This window comes from Phyllobates terribilis, unplaced genomic scaffold (assembly GCF_046119375.1).
Source record: "Phyllobates terribilis strain yellow unplaced genomic scaffold, ASM4611937v1 Scaffold_8__6_contigs__length_399053987, whole genome shotgun sequence".
NCBI classification, from domain to species: Eukaryota; Metazoa; Chordata; class Amphibia; order Anura; family Dendrobatidae; genus Phyllobates; species Phyllobates terribilis.
In genome coordinates, this window is record NW_027362768.1 from 177,333,640 (window position 1) to 177,356,485 (window position 22,846).

General features: G+C 39.6%; 1 protein-coding gene and 1 long non-coding RNA gene across 4 annotated transcripts in view; one reads left to right on the top strand and one right to left on the bottom strand.

Annotated features, from left to right (window-relative positions):
• The window catches only part of LOC141156466 (uncharacterized), a 48,365-nt gene extending 29,132 nt beyond the window's left edge, over nt 1-19,233 (bottom strand). Inside the window, exons 1-2 of one of the 2 annotated variants that reach the window (XR_012247631.1) lie at nt 19,123-19,203; nt 18,396-18,454 (exon numbers count right to left, since the gene is read on the bottom strand). This is a non-coding gene — a long non-coding RNA (uncharacterized lncRNA). Of the gene's footprint in view, nt 1-18,395; nt 18,455-19,122 lie in introns of both variants that reach the window. The other variant, XR_012247630.1, reaches the window with a different exon arrangement.
• The window catches only part of PDE4B (phosphodiesterase 4B), a 570,792-nt gene that overhangs the window by 212,692 nt on the left and 335,254 nt on the right, over nt 1-22,846 (top strand). The gene's annotated exons all lie outside the window — the stretch shown is intronic.

Genomic DNA, 22,846 nt, shown 5'->3' on the forward strand with positions numbered 1-22,846 from the left:
TCCCTCCTTCATAAATGAAACAGGATGTGTCTGATCATGTCTCACACACCACATGGCCAGATAAGGTTGTAAAATGTTAAAATTACATTTCCGGGTGAATGCATTTGTCACGGTTGAAAGCAATGCAAAAGTGAAAAAACGCATCAAAAACGCTACATGTGAACATAGCCTATGGTGTGGAGGAGTATTTTTGTTTTGGGTTATTTATTTTGCCTTATATACAAAGTCATTACCCTGGAAAGGATGTTCCTTAACATATTTCCCAGGAAAATCCATTTTGGTTTTGTTTTTCTATGTTTTATTGTGAGTCCGTAAAAGTGGCGTAATACCTATGACAAAATTGTTGACAGCAGTGACCTGGGAGTCAGAAATACCTCCAGGCGTCTTCCCCATGCTGTTCATATGCCATTTGAGCACTGTTCCCATCGATTTGGGCAATTTTTAGGCCCTCTGCAGACCGCCGGGGGCAGCCGCCTGAAAAATGCTTGAGTTTCCCATAGACTTAAATTGGGCTCGTTGCTCGGGTCAAGCACCCGAGTATTCCAATGTGCTCGACCCGAGCAACGAGCACCCGAGCATTTTAGTGCTCACCCATCACTAATTGTGACCCAAAATCCTTTGGTAATCTTCAGATGTTATAATGCCTTGCACACAGTCTAGACAACCAGTGCCAGAGGCAGCAAAACAACCCCAAAACATATTTGTCTGTAGGTACTGTGTTCTTTTCTTTGTAGGCCTCATTCCGTTTTTGGTAAACAGTCGAATGATGTCCTTTACCAAACACCTTTATGTTGGTCTCATATGAAGGATTTTGGCTTACTCACGTACATTTTGGCAAACTGCAGTCTAGCTTTTTTTTAAGTCTGTGTCGGCAGTGGGGTCCTCCTGAGTCTCCTGCATAGCGTTTCATTTCATTCAAATGTCGACAGATAGTTCGTGCTGACACTGAGGCATCCTGAGCCTGCAGGACAGCTTGGATTTCTTTGGAACTTGATTGGGGCTGCTTATCCACCTTACGGACTATCCTGCATTACAACCTTTCATCAATTTTTCTCTGCCGTCCACGTACAGAGAGATTAGCTACAGTGCCATGGGTTGTTAACTACTTAATTATGTTGCGTACCGTTGACAAAGTAACATCAAGATCTCTGGAGATGGACTTGTAACCTTGAGATTGTTGAAATTGTTCAACAATTTTGGTTCTCAAGTCCTCAGACAGTTCTCTTCTCGTCTTTCTGTTCTCCATGCTTATAGGGGCACACACAGATACGCAATGCAAAGATTGAGTCAACTTCTCCCCTTTTTATCTGGTTCAGATGTGATTTTCATATTGCCTACACCTGTTACTTGCCATAGGTGAGTTTGAACGAGCATCAAATGGTTGAAACAAAGTTGTTTACCCACATTTTTTTTTAAAGGTGCCAACAATTTTGTCTGGCCTATTTTGGGGTTTAGTGTCAATTATGTCCAATTTGCCTTTTTTTTTTCTCTTTTTTTGTGTTGTTCCAATACACACAAAGGAAGTAAATGTGTAATTGCAATAATTTTCTGAGAGAAATACTTCATTTTCTGGAACAATTTCAAGGGTGCCAACACTTTCAACCATGACTGTATGTCTCCAATTTTATACAGACGCATACTTTATCTTTTTTTTTCCTGCTCGATTCTGTACGAATCAGAAAACAACATGCAGGTATTCTCTCCTTGAAGCATGGCATCATATGGCGACACATTTTCTATGCATATAAAGCCTTCTGCTATATGATGCCACAGGAACATTTTAAGATCCGGAATGAGTAACAGCAATGTCTTAATGGAAGAGAATCATTGTAATAATGAGGAGAAAATAACACATTCTGTACCCAGGAGCACAGGTCACCCACTGCCTATTATCCACCACTCAATAGTCAAATATGCACGGCGATTTCCCTTACTAATGTGGCCATCCACTGCCAGTATACAGACACGGCTCCTTGGGCCATCTCAAGAGTCCTCTAGCAATGCACTTTAGCGATTTCTCCAGAACCTCCATTTCCAAATGCAAGAATGACTATTGCTGAACACTTCTCCTTGCCGGCCATTAAACGGCAATTATATTTAAGAAGAACACATCTCGAGCGTGGATGCGCCATTTCTCCTTGTGCCACTAATGTACATTTCCTGGGCTGATGCGCACAAGGGGAATTCTGTAATTAGTTTATATGAGAGAGGAATATTTTCTATTTTGAGATGTCGGCTTGGCAGTCTTTTAAGAAAGATAACACCAATTACATTTTTTTCTGAAGAAAACAGAAAATGGAAATATCCACTGATATCCATTATTATTATTACAGATATAGGAAATGTAGAGAGAGACTCCAGCAGAGAGGTAAGATGTCACCTGCCAGCTCCCATCTGTGCCCACCACAAAGCCCCCCAAAAATCTAAGAGGAAGTAAGGACCATTGTACACAGCGGATAATTAGCAGAACAAACCATCATATAAACACTTATACCCAATCCTTACCCATGTAAATGTGACGCCTCTTACTCGAAAAAGCCCTTTATTTTACCCTGGGAGATGGGGGACTCGGAGTCGGGTCCTGTGATGGAGAGATGGGGTGCAGCCGTGGCCCGGACCCGACCCGTGCTCAGGGCCGTCACATTAAAAGGATGGTGTGGGCTTATCCGGGTTGAGTGGCTGATTTACAACTACGCCACCTGTGGCACCTGGTGAAGGCCACCAGCGCCGCTGCAGTCCGCTGAGGCATGGTGTTATGGCGGCCAGAGTTATTACTACTCCCCACAGGCGGAGCAAGACCTCAGGGCAGAGGGACAGGATGGAGGGGGTAGTAGTAGAGGAAGACGGGAGCCGCGTCGTGCGGTGTAGCGCAGAATAAACAGTCCGGAGGCCATAGGGGTGAACTTCCAAGGCTTTACTCACTTTAGAGATGGCTGAAAGAAGGCGACTCCCTGCTCTCCGCGGAGTCCTGCGGTCACCAGGGACGGGGGTCCGACAACCTCCGAGTAAGTCCAGCATTCAGTCGGGACCCTACACCTGAGTGTTCCTGAACTACAGACCGAATCCTTTCCTGTCCGTATGTGTGCAAATAGGCCGGGTCTCCCCCTGAGCTCCTCTCAGACCAAGGGTATGGGTGGCAGCTCCGCTCCGTCCGATACCCGGTGGGATCCTCAGGGCCTACCGGGCTTTCCCGACCAGGACATGTAGTAGCAAGGTCGGGTGTCGGGGGCCGGTACCCCTCTTGCAGCCAGACTCCCTCTGAATATATCAGCATGGCGAGGACAGGTGGCATACACCGCTCCTTCTGCATCCTGCCTGGGATCCATTTGCTGTGGAGCCACACTCCTAAGCTCCGGGCCTTCTTGCTCCTGGTCCTTGACCGGGTCGAGACATTCCTTGTCTACAACCTACCTCGTCCCAAGGCCAGGGTACGAGGGCTGTGTCTCCATCCGATGCAGGCCCACACAGGATCCGCGTTGGGGTGGGAGATCACAGCACCCTCAGCAATTGACAGCATAAAGACAGTCAAAGAGCTAGGCTAATGACGATCAAAAGACCAAGACCAAAGATGGCTTTTTATTAAATATCAAATTTAAAGTGTAACTAACTTGTCAGTCCTCCACCCTCACCCACTAACTGGTTCCCCTAACTCTTGGTTCCCCAGTCTCCCTGTAACCAGGGGAGCAGCACCTAGTGCATACTAGCCCCCTCTGGTGGAGAAATGTGGTGTTGGATGCAAGGTTTGGGTCACGACTATCATACTGTTCTTACCTCAGAGGAGGAACACTACACTCCATTAGAGAAGTGCAGCATCCCTGTGGCGGTCGAACCCTCAGGGGCGCCACATAAACATACCCTAAATCACCACTGCTCATTCAGTTTATCTGCCCACGTAAAACGGAGCAAAGCCAGCCCTAGAACATTCCTGGTGTAAGGTTTTCATGATGGGGCCGAGAGTATGAAGGACACGAGATAAAATGAAGGGTTGCCAAAGACTCCTAGACGGGACAGGAAGGTAGAAAATTTGGGAGGGTGCCGTAAAAGTGTTTTTGGTGCCAGAAATAAAAGATAAACAGATTAATAGCTGTTATTCCCAAGAAATCTCAAGGTTGCCCGCCACCTCCAGCACGGATTCTAATATTGATGACCAATGGGTCATCAATATCCGTGTTGTGGAAAACCCTTTAATCCTGCATCTTTTCTGAAATTGCTCATAATATACCTGTGGTATATGTATAGGATATATTCTGTTGACTGACACTCAGGGTCACCCATAGGAAATCTTATAGATTTATTTTTCCTAAACACATTCAGAAAATCTTTTTATCCATAGATTTTTACTTAGGTAAATATTATTCTTCCCATTTCCTCCTTCTCTGGTTGAAAAGACCGGATGAGAAAAAGCTTTTTGTCAATGCAAAAATACATTATTTTATAAGGGTCAGTATTCTGTGTCTTCACAAGTGATATGTGGAGGACGTGTAAAATAACAACGCTGTCACTGCTTCATATCTGACAGGATAAGACAAGATAATGACAATGTCAGGGTGCTCTGCGCTGCGTCAGGAAGTTCTGGCTTCCTGAAAAGTTTGTCTCTGCAAGGAAAGATTCACAGCTTGGTTATAAAGATGTAATAGAAATGGGCTTCACATTTGACCTAACTCATCTTGAAGTTTTGTATGTCTTTTTACATAGGGCTGCAAGAAAGTCAGTTAGCACAATGCAGGAACAATGCGACCCCATAGAGTATGCTTTACTCAAATGCTGAAATCTTAACCCAAAGTAAGCAAGGAAACTAATTCTATAGAAGCTTAGCTTAAATGTCACAGATGTGTCTGAATACAAGCTTGCTGACTGTTTCTAAAACAACCAGTAGAATAGTGAGTACAGCTCTGGAGTATAATACAGGATGTAACTCAGGATCAGTACAGAATAAGTAATGTAATGTATGTACACAGTGACTGCACCAGCAGAATAGTGAGTGCAGCTCTGGAGTATAATACAGGATGTAACTCAGGATCAGTAATGTAATGTATGTACACAGTGACTGCACCAGCAGAATAGTGAGTGCAGCTCTGGAGTATAATACAGGATGTAACTCAGGATCAGTAATGTAATGTATGGACACAGTGACTGCACCAGCAGAATAGTGAGTGCAGCTCTGGAGTATAATACAGGATGTAACTCAGGATCAGTACAGGATCAGTAATGTACTGTATGTACACAGTGACTGCACCAGCAGAATAGTGAGTGCAGCTCTGGAGTATAATACAGGATGTAATTTAGGACTCTCATCCGTTTACACTATCCATCCAGATAATGAGTACTGTAACATTTTCATGGTCAAAATTTACTAGTGATACAAATTTAAATATTAAGAATAACTTAGATTTAGACAGATGCTGATAACACTGCAGACCATAAATATGACATGGTAGATCATTCAGAATTTAAAAGTGAAGTTATGCTAGTTATTAATACATTTTACTCACTGGGAAACCTGATGGAAATTATATCTTCTCTGTGAAGGAGGTGACACATCGCAAAGATAAAAATTCGGTCTCCTTCTCAAGCTGTGTAACACTAGCACACGGCTGACTAGTGACTACCTGTAATAGTCAGAAGATCTTGGTGCCCTCAATCTATTCGCATAAATAGAATATATTTTTTCCTTTCTTCCTTTGCTAAGAGTTCAGAACAAAGAGAGTACAGCCCTTTGCAGGTTTTCAATGCATTTTTATCAACATTGTTTGTCACCTTTATAAAAAAATAGTGCAAAAAAATTCTACAAAGATGCATCAAGAACATTATATTCCAAAATATATTTTTCCGCTTTCATGTGAAATAGGTTTCATAAAAAAAAAAAAAACATTTCCCAGAATGTGCATAACTTTTGATTTGTTTGGTAACCAGACCTAGAGGGGTCCTGAAGCTGAAATGTCAGGCTGATTAGCTTCTACACATGTCTCCTTCAATTTGGGCCAGAGAATTTGAACCCTTGAAATCTTTTTGGTTTCTTCCCAGAAAAACAGAAGGTCTGTATTTATATTCAGCTAATGTTTGTATTCTCTGTCAGGCTGGATATGAGTGTTGGCCAATTTGTTTCAACTCACTGATCAACAATGTTAATTATACCCCCAAATCAGCACAGAATGTAAATCACAAACATTGTGTGCCAGATAATTGCACAGTGCACTGCCAGCAGATTTTCAAGTAAATTATACGATACTTTAATATAGCGGAACAGATGAACAAACCTTCTCCAAAGACAAAAGTAGGTGGTCAATTATTGTTCATAGAACAAGTGCATTATTCCCCATGTGGAGGCTGCCCTATGCCGTCTGAAAGTGCATGGGTTATCTACTGTGGTTCTGGTGCCAGCCATGTTCAAGGCCAAGTCAATAGGAGGTTGCACCACTTCTGAAAAAGAAGAGCGACGTATTCTTCTTATAACGAAGCTGATAAATTTACATTCTTCCCAAGAAAAATCTATCTATTTTTTAAATTCAAACTCCTTTTTTAGATCTTTCTTTCTCACTATCTATCCAGTATATCTCTATATATTTATATATCTGAACACTTTTTCTGTCTGTATGTGTATCTTATATCTCTATCTTCACATTATATTTTATGCTACAACCTGATTTTGAACACCCAATTGCCATCTTTTGTCCTAGAAACCTTGACAAGCCCGTGGCGCTGAAGATCTATTTATATGACACGTAAAACATATTCGGTTCAGACACTTTGATGTCGTCATTTCTGGATTATATCTCCTGACATACCCTCTCCATATTCCCTCGGGGTGTGTGGGAAGGTCCAATTATTTTCCCACATACAGAGATAAAACAGAAAGAATACTAAGGTGTCTTCCTATCTTCGAGAGAGTAAACATATTTATATAGATTTTTTTATAAGTATAAGAATTGCGCTCAACCCAACACAATGCAAGGCAATTACTTCAGGTAACAGATAAGGCTGTGACATCAGGAGAAGATGAAACCTCCTCAGTCACTTGAGAAACAAGATTAATTAATAGTTCTCTTCAAAGTGATATCAACATTCAACATAAATATCAAATCTGGGACTTTATCCCTTTTAGTAGGTTTGGGCACACTGGACAGTAGAAATTACTGATTATGCTGACACTTAAGTGAATATTAACCTTTTATAATTCTTATTAAATAAGTACAAAGTTATGTGCGGATTAATCTCTTTTTATGACTTATTATATTCATCATAGCTATAATTATATGATATGCCATAAATATTCAAGACGGGAATAATCCTTTAACCCGACCGGTGGCCCATATGGGAAGACCAATACTATTATAGACCTATGATAGTAGTTGTGCCCTGCTGCAATTTTCACAAATGCCAGATCGTCATAGACTTCTATTGGTTCCATTGAAGCTTATAAACGGTGCACAGTGTGCATAGTAACTTTGTTACTGCTCATGTTTAGCTACTTATCGACTTCTATGGGCTTCAAAGAAGTCAGTGGAGACCAGAAGTCATTAGACAGTGAATCTCTGAGTTAATATAAGTGTTAGTGTTCTGTACAGAATCTCCTCTCTTGGTCAAAGTGATGGACACACATCCAAGTGACATTGGTGTCGGAGGACCCCCTCCCGCACAGGCCCAGTTGCTGTCGCGCCCTCTGCGACCGCGATTGTTATACCCGTGGCAGAGGCTGACTTGCTCTCAGCATTTTCTCGGGCTGCCAGTGCAATAACATGAATTGTGTAATACTCCCTTTATCCTGTAGTGGTGCTGGTGAGAAAGTAAACACTTACTGCCAGGTTTCCCCACAGACTACAGCTGATTACTGGGGGGGTCACACACATTTTCATCAGCTGGTTGTTAGCAAATCCTTTTAAGAAGTAGGAATTGTCCACAGTTGAGAATGTCTCAATTCCAGCTGTAAATGCCTCGACATTCCCTAGAAACAACCCTTTTATGCAACTCTTCATAGACCTTCCTCCCTGTAACCTTATAAAAATAGGAGGTATGCCTATACAATTGTTTCCCACAAGACGTCTATGGCCGAGTGTTGTTCTTTGCTACACTAATGGGATGTATTAGTGGAAAGAATTGAATGTACTTGTCTTGCTCACTGGAGATTAGGGTCTGGAGGTGACTTTGTGAGCAATCTGGTTGCATGGTTATATAGTTATTAGGGTAGCAAAAAGACAAAGGTCCAGCAAGTTCAACTTTATCATATGGTTTCAATACAACCAAGGCGAACTCCGAGCTGAGAAGTATACATAAGTCTGTGCATGTGCAAGCTCGCTTAATGAAAGAGCTACATTTGGATGATTGGGTGCATGAAACCTGCAAGATACATGAAGCTGCTTCTCTTTGTAAAAATCTGCTGCATCTGCTGTATAATAAGTATGATTCATTTCAGAGGAAGGTTCCTCGCAATGAGTACTGATTGCTTTTGCTCTAGAAAGTAACTTCACAGCAAATTGTAGCCACATAAGGGATAGAATACAATCAATGTTTATTTGTCAGCCGCCCGCGCCCAGTCTGTTATCAGCTAAAAGCAGCTGACCTGGCTTGCTTAAAAATATGTGTGTTTACAGGGAAAATGTGTCTAGTGGGTTCAAAATGTCTACTATGCCACACACTTGGAACACATGCTCAGCAGACCACACACTACTTGCCATGGTAGGGTTAGCACTTGCATCTCTCAGTTTGAAGGAACACTTTGGTTTGTTCACTACATACGTCATGAATACCAGATTTATGTGGATCCCACCACATATATTAGTATAAAGCTGGCAATATTATAGTAGTTATATTTTTGTACGTAGGGGGCAGTATTGTAGTAGTTATATTCTTAGCAAAGAAAAATTGTAGGCAATCAGCTCACCTATCCACAGATGCAGGTGTGCACGGATCCAAGTTCCAAAGGGAATAGTCCATATAACAGAGGCAGTTGGATCCAGCACTTCCAATAAAACGTGTATTTTTATTCAGAAAATTTCATCCATAAAAAATATATAATTCCATAAGAAATCCACAAAAACATATGGAAAAGTGTCATCTGAGGAAATAGTCCCAAGGGAGATACATTCAGAGTATTGGTTGACGCGTTTCGAAGTGATACTTCTTATTCATAACCTACTATGGGAATGAAGCTCAAACAGAATAAAAACTCTCCTAGGTAGCCACATCTCTGCACACATGGAGCAAAGACTAGTTAATAAATGCAGCACCTGAGTAGTAACAAAAAACACACAAAATCCTCTAAAATACAAAGACATGTTAAGTTAAAATATAGGTAATAACAAGGTTATTTTATACCCTTACTAATAATGCAGAATCAGATTTGTTCTTTTATTCAGGGTAAGAGGTGTTTAACATTAGTATCCAATATGCCTCGTGATTCAGTAAAGCTCTTCTGCGATCTCCCCCTCTAACAGAGCAATTAAATTAATTAAATTAATGCAAAATTAATATGATTCTGCATTATTAGTAAGGGTATAAAATAACCTTGTAGGTTATGAACAAGAAGTATCACTTCGACACGCATCAACCAATACTCTGAATGTATCTCCCTTGGGACGATTTCCTCAGATGACACACTTTTCCATATGTTTTTGTGGATTTCTTATGAAATTATATATTTTTTATGGATGAAATTTTCTGAATAAAAATACACATTTTATTGGAAGTGCTGGATCAACCGCCTCTGTTATATAGTTATATTCTTGTACATAGGAGCAGTATTATAGTAGTTATATACTTGTACATAGGGGCAGTATTATAGTAGTTATATTCTTGTACATAGGGGCAGTATTATAGTAGTTATGTTGTTGTATATAGGGGCAGTATTATAGTAGTTATATTCTTGTACATAGGGGGCAGTATTATAGTAGGTATATTCTTGTACATACGAGCAGTATTATAGTAGTTATATTCCTGTACATAGGGGGCAGTATTATAGTAGTTATATTCTTGTATATAGGAGCAGTATTATAGTAGTTATATACTTGTACATAGGGGCAGTATTATAGTAGTTATATTCTTGTACATAGGGGCAGTATTATAGTAGTTATATTCTTGTCCATAGGGGCAGTATTATAGTAGTTATATTCTTGTATATAGGGGCAGTATTATAGTAGTTATATTCTTGTACATGGGGGCAGTATTATAGTAGGTATATTCTTGTACATACGAGCAGTATTATAGTAGTTATATTCCTGTACATAGGGGACAGTATTATAGTAGGTATATTCTTGTATATAGGAGCAGTATTATAGTAGTTATATTCTTGTACATAGGGGCAGTATTATAGTAGTTATATTCTTGTACATAGGAGCATTATTATAGTAGGTATATTCTTGTACATACGAGCAGTATTATAGTAGTTATATTCCTGTACATAGGGGGCAGTATTATAGTAGTTATATTCTTGTATATAGGAGCAGTATTATAGTAGTTATATACTTGTACATAGGGGCAGTATTATAGTAGTTATATTCTTGTACATAGGGGCAGTATTATAGTAGTTATATTGTTGTATATAGGGGCAGTATTATAGTAGTTATATTCTTGTACATAGGGGGCAGTATTATAGTAGGTATATTCTTGTACATACGAGCAGTATTATAGTAGTTATATTCCTGTACATAGGGGGCAGTATTATAGTAGTTATATTCTTGTATATAGGAGCAGTATTATAGTAGTTATATACTTGTACATAGGGGCAGTATTATAGTAGTTATATTCTTGTACATAGGGGCAGTATTATAGTAGTTATATTGTTGTATATAGGGGCAGTATTATAGTAGTTATATTCTTGTACATAGGGGGCAGTATTATAGTAGGTATATTCTTGTACATACGAGCAGTATTATAGTAGTTATATTCCTGTACATAGGGGGCAGTATTATAGTAGGTATATTCTTGTATATAGGAGCAGTATTATAGTAGTTATATTCTTGTACATAGGGGCAGTATTATAGTAGTTATATTCTTGTACATAGGAGCATTATTATAGTAGGTATATTCTTGTACATACGAGCAGTATTATAGTACTTATATTCCTGTACATAGGGGGCAGTATTATAGTAGTTATATTCTTGTATATAGGAGCAGTATTATAGTAGTTATATTCTTGTACATAGGGGGCAGTATTATAGTAGGTATATTCTTGTACATACGAGCAGTATTATAGTAGTTATATTCCTGTACATAGGAGCAGTATTATAGTAGTTACTTTCTTGTACATAGGAGCAGTATTATAGTAGTTATATTCTTGTACATAGGGGGCAGTATTATAGTAGTTATATTCTTGTACACAGGGGCAGTATTATAGTAGTTATATTCTTGTACATAGGGGGCAGTATTATAGTAGTTATATTCTTGTACATAGGGGCAGTATTATAGTAGTTATATTCTTGTACATAGGGGGCTGTATTATAGTAGTTATATTCTTGTACATAGGGGCAGTATTATAGTAGTTATATTTTTGTACATAGGAGCAGTATTATAGTAGTTATATTCTTGTACATAGGAGCAGTATTATAGTAGTTATATTCTTGTACATACAGTCCTGGTCTTCATTATTGGCACCCATCCCATGAAGTTTAAGTACATAATGTGAAATATCTCCTGAAAAAGTGAATAAAGTAAAACATTTTTGTATAGAGCACTCGTATTAAATATAAAAGAGCAAATGATAAACAATAATTTAAAACCAAAAACTATGGGATGGAAAAATAAAAAAGCCTAAAGCTTTGTGTCACTGGTATTGGCATCCTTTACATTAATTTAGTATGGAAACACATTTTGACTCTCCTGTGGTAAATCACAAAAGAGATTCACCTGTGATATTGGTGCCCATGTGACATGAATTAGCCAATCAATGATGACTTCACCGCTTTAAAAAAACCCATACTAGGCCCTGTTCCTTTGTCACAATGGTGAAAACAAATGAGCTGTCTGAGGACATCAGAACTGCTAATATTAGCAAAACCAAGACTTCCAAAGGGTATAAAGCTATCTCCAAAAGCCTTGGTATCCCAGTTTCAACAGTGTGCAATGTTATTAAGAAGTTTTCCAAGCAAGGAACCATCAAGAACCTCTTGGACGTGGGGGAAAATTGACAAGAGATGTCTTCAAAGGTTGGTGTGATTGGTGGAAAAAACACCACGTCAAACATCCAAAGACCTGACTTCCAATCTGGAACAGTCTGGGGTCATGGTTTCAGCAAGTACCATACACCACACTCTAAACCAAGCAGATCTTTATGGGCGAAGGCCAAGGAAGAAACAATTGATGAAGTAAAGACATAAAAGGAATGACCGATCTTTGCCAAAGAGTACCTTGACAAACCACAATCCTTCTGGGAAAATGCTCTGTGGTCAGATGAAACAAAAATAGAGCTTTTTGGCAATTTAAAGCAACAGTTTGTTTACAGATGGCACAATGAAGCGTAGAAGGAAAATAACACCTTACCAACAGTTAAGCATGGTAGAGGATCCATAATGCTGTGGGGTTGCTTTGCTGAGTCTGGTAATGAAGGCCTTGACCGTATCACAGGAATCATGATATCAGAGAATTATCAAGAGATTTTAGAGCAAAATGTCCTACCCAGTGTAAGAAAACTTGGTTTGAGTCGAAGATCATGGATCCTCCAGCAAGACAATGACCCAAAGCACACATCCAAAAGTACACAGGAATGGTTGAAAAATAAAAAATGGACGGTTTTAAAATGGCCAGCAATGAGTCCTGACCTCAATCCCATTGAAAATCCTTGGGGTGAGCTGAAATCTGCCATTGGGAAAAAGAACCCTGCAAACATTCAAGAGCTTGAGCAAACTGCAAAGGAAGAATGTGAGAAAATTCCAGCTGAGAAGTGCAAGAAGCTTAAAGATGGCTAAAAGAAATGATTGGAGGCTGTCAGCAATGCCAAAGGGTGTGCAACCAAGTACTAATTAGGGGTGCCTTTATTGCTGCACATGATGGTTACTCTGTTTCTTCTTTGTTTTTCAACTTCCATGTTGACATTTCAATGTTTTATTGTTGTATTACTTTGGACTACTAATTAAAAAATCCTGAGGATATAACTTTGGTACATTTCTATTTATTTATGAAGATATTGTACAGTCTATGAAAAAAAATGAAGGGCTGCCAATAATGGTGAGCAGCACTGTAGGTGGCAGTATTATAGAAGTTATATTCTTGTACATAGGGGCAGTATTATAGTAGTTATATTCTTGTACATAGGGGGCAGTGATATACAGTGGGTACGGAAAGTATTCAGACCCCTTTACATTTTTCACTCTTTGTTTCATTGCAGCCATTTGGTAAATTCTAAAAAGTTAATTTTTTTTCTCATTAAAGTACACTCTGCACCCCATCTTGACTGAAAGAAACAGAAATGTAGAAATTTTTGCAAATTTATTAAAAAAGAAAAACTGAAATATCACATGGTCATAAGTATTCAGACCCTTTGCTCAGACACTCATATTTAAGTCACATGCTGTCCATTTCCTTGTGATCCTCCTTGAGCTGGTTCTACTCTTTCATTGGAGTCCAGCTGTGTTTAATTAAACTGATAGGACTTGATTTGGAAAGGCACACACCTGTCTATATAAGACCTCATAGCTCACAGTGAATGTCAGACCAAATGAGAGTCATGAGCTCAAAGTAACTGCCAAGAAGCTCAGAGACAGAATTGTGGCAACGCACAGATCTGGCCAAGGTTACAAAAGAATTTCTGCATTACTAAAGGTTCCTAAGAGCACAGTGGCCTCCATAATCCTTAAATGGAAGACGTTTGGGACCACCAGAAGTCCTAGACCTGGCCATCCAGCCAAACTGAGCAATCGTGGGAGAAGAGCCTTGGTGAGAGAGGTAAAGAAGAACCCTAAGATCACTGTGGCTGAGCTCCAGAGATGCAGTATGGAGATGGGAGAAAGTTCCACAAAGTCAAGTATCACTGCAGTCCTCCACCATTATGGCCTTTAAGCCATAGTGGCCCGACGGAAGCCTCTCCTCAGTGCAAGACATATGAAAGCTCGCATAGAATTTGCTCAAAAACACATGAAGGAACTCCCAGACTATGAGAAATAAGATTCTCTGGTCTGATGAGACGGAGATAGAACTTTTTGGTGATAATTCTAAGCGATATGTGCGGAGAAAACCAGGCACTGCTTATCACCTGCCCAATACCATCCCAACAGTGAAACATGGTGGTGGTGGCAGCATCATGCTATGGGGGTGTTTTTCAGCTGCAGGGAAAGGACGACTGGTTGCAATTGAAGGAAACATGAATGCGGCCAAGTACAGAGATATCCTGGATGAAAACCTCTTCCAGAGTGCTCTGGACCTCAGACTTGGCTGAAGGTTCACCTTCCAACAAGACAATGACCCTAAGCACAAAGCTAAAATAACAAAGGAGAGGCTTCAGAACAACTCTGTGACCATTTTTGACTGGCCCAGCCAGAGCCCTGACCTAAACCCAATTGAGCATCTCTGGAGAGACCTGAAAATGGCTGTCCACCAACGTTCACCATCCAACCTGACAGAACTGGAGAGGATCTGCAAGGAAGAATGGCAGAGGATCCCCAAATCCAGGTGCATCATTCCCAAGAAGACTCATAGCTGTACTAGCTCAAAAGGGTGCTTCTACTCAATACTGAGCAAAGGGTCTGAATACTTATGACCATGTGATAGCTCAGTTTTTCTTTTTTAATAAATTTGCTAAAATTTCTACATTTCTGTTTTCTTCAGTTAAGATGGGGTGCAGAGTGTACGTTAATGAGAAAAAAAATGAAGTTTTTAGAATTTGCCAAATGGCTGCAATGAAACAAAGCGTGAAAAATATAAAGGGGTCTGAATACTTTCTATACCCACTGTAGTTGTTATATTATTGTACATAGGGGCAGTATTATAGTAGTTATATTCTTGTACATAGGAGGCTGTATTATAGTAGTTATATTCTTGTACATAGGGGGCAGCATTATAGTAGTTATATTCTTGTACATAGGAGCAGTATTATAGTAGTTATATTCTTGTACATAGGGGGCAGCATTATAGTAGTTATATTCTTGTACATAGGAGCAGTATTATAGTAGTTATATTCTTGTACACAGGGGGCAGTATCATAGTAGTTATATTCATGTACATAGGAGCAGTATTATAGTAGTTATATTCTTGTACATAGGAGCAGTATTATAGTAGTTATATTCTTGTACATAGGCGGCAGTATTATAGTAGTTATATTCTTGTACATAGGAGGCTGTATTATAGTAGTTATATTCTTGTACATAGGGGCAGCATTATAGTAGTTATATTCTTGTACATAGGAGCAGTATTATAGTAGTTATATTCTTGTACACAGGGGGCAGTATCATAGTAGTTATATTCATGTACATAGGAGCAGTATTATAGTAGTTATATTCTTGTACATAGGAGCAGTATTATAGTAGTTATATTCTTGTACATAGGGGGCAGTATTATAGTAGTTATATTCATGTACATAGGAGCAGTATTATAGTAGTTATATTCTTGTACATAGGAGCAGTATTATAGTAGTTATATTCTTGTACATAGGAGCAGTATTATGGTAGTTATATTCGTGTACATAGGGGCAGTATTATAGTAGTTATTATTATTATTTATTATTATAGCGCCATTTATTCCATGGCGCTTTACATGTGAAAAAGGGGTATAATACAAGAACAATTACAATAATCTTGAACACAATGTGACAGCGACTGGTACAGGAGGAGCGAGGACCCAGCCCGCGAGGGCTCACAGTCTACAAGGGATGGGTGAGGATACAGTAGGTGGGGGTAGAGCTGGTCGTGCAGCGGTATGGTGGAGCGGTGGTTACTGCAGGTTGCAGGCTTGTCGGAAGAGGTGGGTCTTCAGGTTCCTTTTGAAGGTTTCCACGGTAGGCGAGAGTCTGATGTGTTGGGGTAGAGAGTTCCAGAGTAGGGGGGGAGCACGGGAGAAATCTTGTATGTGATTGTGGGAGGAGGAGATAAGAGGGGAGTAGAGAAGGAGATCTTGTGAGGATCGGAGGTTGCGTGCGGGTATGTAACGGGAGACTAGGTCAGAGATATATGGAGGAGACAGGTTGTGGATGGCTTTGTATGCCATGGTTAGGGTTTTGAACTGGAGTCTCTGAGCAATGGGGAGCCAGTGAAGAGATTGACAGAGAGGAGAGACCGGGGAATAGCGGGGGGACAGGTTGATTAGTCGAGCAGCAGAGTTTAGGATAGATTGGAGGGGTGCGAGAGTGTTGGAAGGGAGGCCACAGAGCAGGAGGTTGCAGTAGTCAAGGCGGGAGATGATGAGGGCGTGCACTAGTGTTTTTGCAGACTCATGGTTGAGGAATGTGCGGATCCGGGAGATATTTTTTAGTTGGAGTCGGCAGGAAGTGGAAAGGGCTTGGATGTGTGGTTTGAAGGAGAGTTCAGAGTCCAGGGTTACCCCAAGGCAGCGAGCTTGATGGACTGGGGAAAGTGGGCAGCCATTGACGTTGATAGATAGGTCAGTTGGGGGGGTTGAATGAGATGGCGGAAAGATGATGAATTCTGTTTTGTCCATGTTAAGTTTTAGAAATCTGGCAGAGAAGAAGGATGAAATATCAGACAGACATTGTGGGATTTTGGTTAGTAAGGAGGTGATATCAGGTCCAGAGAGGTAGATCTGTGTGTCATCAGCATAGAGGTGATAATGAAAGCCGTGAGACTCTATGAGCTGTCCCAGGACGAAGGTGTAGATGGAGAAGAGCAGCGGAATAGTTATATTCTTGTACATAGGAGCAGTATTATAGTAGTTATATTCTTGTACATAGGAGCAGTATTATAGTAGTTATATTCTTGTACATAGGAGCAGTATTATAGTAGTTATATTCTTGTACCTAGGAGCAGTATTATAGTAGTTATATTCTTGTACATAGGGACAGTATTACAGTAGTTATATTCTTGTACATAGGAGCAGTATTATAGTAGTTATATTCTTGTACATAGGGGGCAGTATTATAGTAGTTATATTCTTGTACATAGGAGCAGTATTATAGTAGTTATATTCTTGTACACAGGAGCAGTATTATAGTAGTTATATTCTTGTACATAGGGGCAGTATTATAGTAGTTATATTCTTGTACATATGAACAGTATTATAGTAGTTATATTCTTGTACATAGGAGCAGTATTATAGAAGTTATATTCTTGCACATAGAAGTTATATTCTTGCACATAGGAGCAGTATTATAGTAGTTATATTCTTGTACATAGGGGCAGTATTATAGTAGTTATATTCTTGTACATAGGAACAGTATTATAGTAGTTATATTCTTGTACATAGGAGCAGTATTATAGAAGTTATATTCTTGCACATAGGAGCAGTATTATAGTAGTTATATTCTTGTACATAGGGGCAGTATTATAGTAGTTATATTCTTGTACATAGGGGCAGTATTATAGTAGTTATATTCTTGTACATAGCGATCAGTATTATAGTAGTTATATTCTAGTACATAGGGGCAGTATTATAGTAGTTATATTCTTGTACATAGGGAGCAGTATTATAGTAGTTATATTCTTGTACATAGGAGCAGTATTATAGTAGTTATATTCTTGTACATAGGGGCAGTATTATAGTAGTTATATTCTTGTACATAGGAGCAGTATTATAGTAGTTATATTCTTGTACATAGGAGCAGTATTATAGTAGTTATATTCTTGTACATAGGAGCAGTATTATAGTAGTTATATTCTTGTACATAGGAGCAGTATTATAGTAGTTATATTCTTGTACATAGGGGCAGTATTATAGTAGTTATATTCTCGTACATAGGAGCAGTATTATAGTAGTTATATTCTTGTACATAGGAGCAGTATTATAGTAGTTATATTCTTGTACATAGGGGGCAGTATTATAGTAGTTATATTCTTGTACATAGGAGCAGTATTATAGTAGTTATATTCTTGTACATAGGAGCAGTATTATAGTAGTTATATTCTTGTACATAGGGGGTAGTATTATAGTAGTTATATTCTTGTACATAGGAGCAGTATTATAGTAGTTATATTCTTGTACATAGGGGGCAGTATTATAGTAGTTATATTCTTGTACATAGGAGCAGTATTATAGTAGTTATATTCTTGTACATAGGGGGCAGTATTATAGCAGTGATATTGTTGCACATAGGGGCAGTATTATAGTAGTTATATTCTTGTACATAGGGGCAGTATTATAGTGGTTATATTCTTGTACATAGGGGGCAGTATTATAGTAGTTATATTCTTGTACATAGGGGGCAGTGATCTAGATGTTACATTCTTGTACATAGGGGGCAGTTGCGGTTATGTTAACGCTTACTACAAATATTTTACCGAGTTGTACACTAGTAAAGTTCCTACCTGGGTAGATCTTATGAAATCTGTGGCGTTTTGTGTGGCATGGTGATACGAGTGATATTCTGAATATATATAAAAAATAAACAAACATTATGAAAAAAACATTTCCGAAAGTCAGGAATGATTACAGCACCATGGATGGTAATATCAGTTGTGACTGGAATTACTCTAATTTAGCATACAGAATAGGCTCAGTGTTGGGAAAGATTTCCTATACCAGGGACCATATCTGTAAATTATGCTATCTATTACTGTACTGTGCAGAAGGCAGGAATGACAAATATACATAATTGGCCTTGTTTTACAGTGATACTTGGTAAAAGCTTTGAGATAATAAGACAATGAAGCCAGATAGTGTTTTTCTGCCGATATAGAAGAGTTTAAACAAACATAAGCGCTTGTATTGATCGCAGACCCCAGGATCCATATGCTGCTTCATACAGTAATAAGACATTTTAACATAGTTACAATTGTGCCAAATGTGGGTTGTTGCTGACCCAATTTCCACTGCTATTTCTGGCATCCTCCCCTTCAGATACTCGTGAGGCAAATGATAACCTCGCAGAGGGATATAGGATGACAAACTATCAGGAGAAGTTTAAAGCTTTTATCTCAGCGCACTTTCTGCAACACTGACACTGTTAACTAATCCGCTGCCAGTTCTGCAGTCTAAATATCTGTCTATATGTTCACGGTTTTATAGGAAAAGAAAAACCTTTACACGTATTACCTGAATTTCTATGAATGCTGCTCACTTCCATGCAGTGCAAATAATGCTGCCAAACAAAGCCTTGACAATACTAGCATTCACTGCCCAAATAATACCGCCTTTCAATGGCAAATAACACTGCCAAACAAAGCTCATAAAATTGTACCATTCAGTGCCTAAATAATACTTCTATACAAAGTTTACACAATACTGCCATTCATTTACAAATAGTAATTCTAAACAAATCCCACATAATAAACTATATATAATAAACACATTTTGCACAAATTTCCATATATTAATTTTTACATTTTCCATACTATGCTGACAATACTTCAAAACCAAACTTATATAATACCTCCATGCCCTGACCAAACAAAGCCTTCACAATATTCCCATTCACTTCTAAATAATACTGCTATACAGGGGCAAATAATATTTTCATGCTAAACCCATACCCTAATTCTCCCACCTAATGCGCACATAATACTGCCATGCAATGCTACATAATACTGCCAAATTAAACCTACAAAATACGACTGTTTCACCTAACGGCGACATTTACCAGCCAAATAATACTGCAATATAATGTTCAATAGTACTTGCAAACAAAGTCCACACTTTGCTACCATCCCCTGTTCATATAATACTGCTATACTATGCTAAATAACACAGACTTTACACACTACCATTTTACATACCGTATTTTTCGGACTATAAGAAGCACTTTTTTCCTCCAAAATTTTGGAGGAAAGTGGGTGGTGCGTCTTATAGTCCGAGCATATGTTCTGTGGGTGGTGGGGGGCTGGGTGGGAGCAGTAGCGGTGGAGGAGCGGGCCACAGGAGGCAGCAGCCGCCTGCTGCAGTCTACACTGTGCCCACTGCTTAAGAAAATGAATATTCCCTACTGCCCACACCCATGGGCGTGGAGAGCAATGAATATTCATTTTCCTTAATAGCGCGCACACTGTACCCGCAGCGCGGCTCCTGCTGCGGCCGACGGTCTGTGTGCCCGCTATTAAAGCTCATGAATATTTGCTACAACCCACTTCCATGGGTTGTAGTGAATATTCATGGTCTTTAATAGCGGGATCTCTGACCGCCGGCCGCAGGAGTCGCGCTGCAGCTACAGTGTGAGCACTATTGAAAAGAGTGAATGGTCACTGCTCCCCACGGACCTAGGTGCGTCTTATAGTCCGAAAAATACGGTAATTCCGCCATTTACTGACCAAGTGTTCATAATAAAGCCATCCAGTGTCTAAATAATACTGCCATAAAATGCTAAAATAATGCTTCCAAACAAAGTCCATACAATGCCAAATAATACTACCACACAATTGCACATACTTCCAAGCATAGCCCATACAATACTGCTATTCACTGCTCAAATACTGTTATACAATGCTTAATAATACTTTCAAACAAAGCTCACACAATGCCGCCACTCTGTATATAATAATACTGCTATGCTATTGCAAATATTTTTTTCATGCCGTGAGGTGTTTCTCATAAAAGATGGGTTATTATAGGTTGAGCATCTTGATGCAGTAACTCGACAAGAAATTGAAAATCCGGGTAAATTGTACCTCATGCCTCAGTGACCAGTAATAGTTTTTAATATAAAGACTTGCTTCCAGAGCCATGCATGGGAGACATTTTATCCATTTTCTCTCCCAATAAACCATCTCCAGTCACAGGAGTTCGCTTTTCGGTCTTTCATGTGGTTGATTATCTGTCTGGACATAATAAGGTGAAGAATGTCAGTAAAAGTACAAAGCCTTGAAATGTGAATTAGATAGTGCAGCCGCGTGCAAAGTCCTGAATATCAGCGGGACTCCAGTAAAACGCACAGTACATATCCGAATCCCTCTGATGACAGCAATTCCCACAAAGGCTTGCACACCAAAGGTCAGGTCGTTTGTACTGGTCCGAGGAGCCACGCGCTTTGACTGCTTCATTGTACTGCAGCCAGCGTCTGGAAATGACAGGGAACAGAGGTCTCTGAAGTATTAGATAGTGGGGATTTATTTTGGGGTTGTCTATACATGTTATATAGTCATGTGGTGAATTCATATAGCATGTCCATCCTAAAATAGTAAAACGGTAAAACACCCACTAGCAAATAAAACTGAAATCTATCATATTCTGGCTAAATGGTCTGAAAATGCTGAATTATCAGAATTTTTTATGAAAATTTTATACTATTGCTTTTTTCCTTAAAGTAAATATCTACATTTTCAAAGTTTTTAAAAATTCTCAATTAGATAGGGGATAAGTTCACGATCGCTGTGACACTCACCGAGCTCAAAAACCGGGGTTCTGAAGAGCCCTATGTGAATGGAGCTGTAGTTCATACACATTGCATTCATTCTTAATGGAACCGCTGGAGATACTGAACACTGAGCTCTGCTGGTCTGTGGAACTCCTATAACAATGAAAGAAGTGATAGTGCGCCCGATCAACCAGCGCTCTATTTACATGGGGCTCTTGGGAGCTCACAGTAGATCACACCTGTCAAACTTTGGCCCGCGGGCCAAATCTGGCCTTCAGGGTGATTATATTTGACCCGCGATGCAGGGAACCATGTGGAGCCATTATACTGTGTGGAGGACTATGTGGGGCTCATTATACTGTATGGAGGACTATGTGGGGCCCATTATACTGAATGGAAGACTATCTGGGGTCCATATACTGTATGGAGGACTATGTGGAGCCATTATACTGTATGGAGGACTATGTGGTGCTCATTATTCTGTATAGAGGACTGTGTGGGGCCCATTATACTGTATGGAGGACTATGTGGGGCCCATTATACTGTATGGAGGACTACGTGGGGCCCATTATACTGTATCGAGGACTACGTGGGGCCCATTATACTGTATGGAGGACTATGTGAGGCCTATTATACTGAATGGAGGACTATGTGAGGCTCATTGTTCTGTGTGGAGGACTATGAGGGGCTCATTATTCTGTATAGAGGACTATGTGGGGCCATTATACTGTATGGTGGACTATGTGGGGCCCATTATTCTGTGTGGAAGACTATGTGAGGCCATTATACTGCATGGAGGACTATGTGGAGCACATTATACTGTGTGGAGGACTATGTGTGGTCCATTATTCTGTATGGAGGACTATGTGGGGCCCATTATTCTGTATGGAGGACTATGTGGGGCCATTATTCTGTATGGAGGACTATGTGGGGCCCATTATTCTGTATGGAGGACTATGTGGGACCCATTATTCTGTATGGAGGACTATGTGGGACCCATTATTCTGTATGGAGGACTATGTGGGGCCATTATTCTGTATGGAGGACTATGTGGGGCCCATTATTCTGTATGGAGGACTATGTGGGACCCATTATTCTGTATGGAGGACTATGTAGGGCCCATTATTCTGTATGGAGGACTATGTGGAGGACTGTGGGGATCACAGTAGTGGCATCAAACTGTGATGGGTCATTATACTTTGTTGGGGGGGGGGGTCATCATACCGTGCGTGTGGAGGGTACAGTGCAGGAATTCACTGTGGAGGTATCATACTGTGTTTGGGGGGCACATTTGTTGGCATCAAACTTTATTATCTGTATTAATTATTAATACAAGGGTTTTTTTATCCTTTGTCATTACATATTTAAATTAGGCCTTTGGGCCATATGCTTTTTACTTCTCTTACATAACATATTATATTATTCCAGTATGCCCCATTTGTGATTATATGCTAATTTTATTCTAAGATCGAT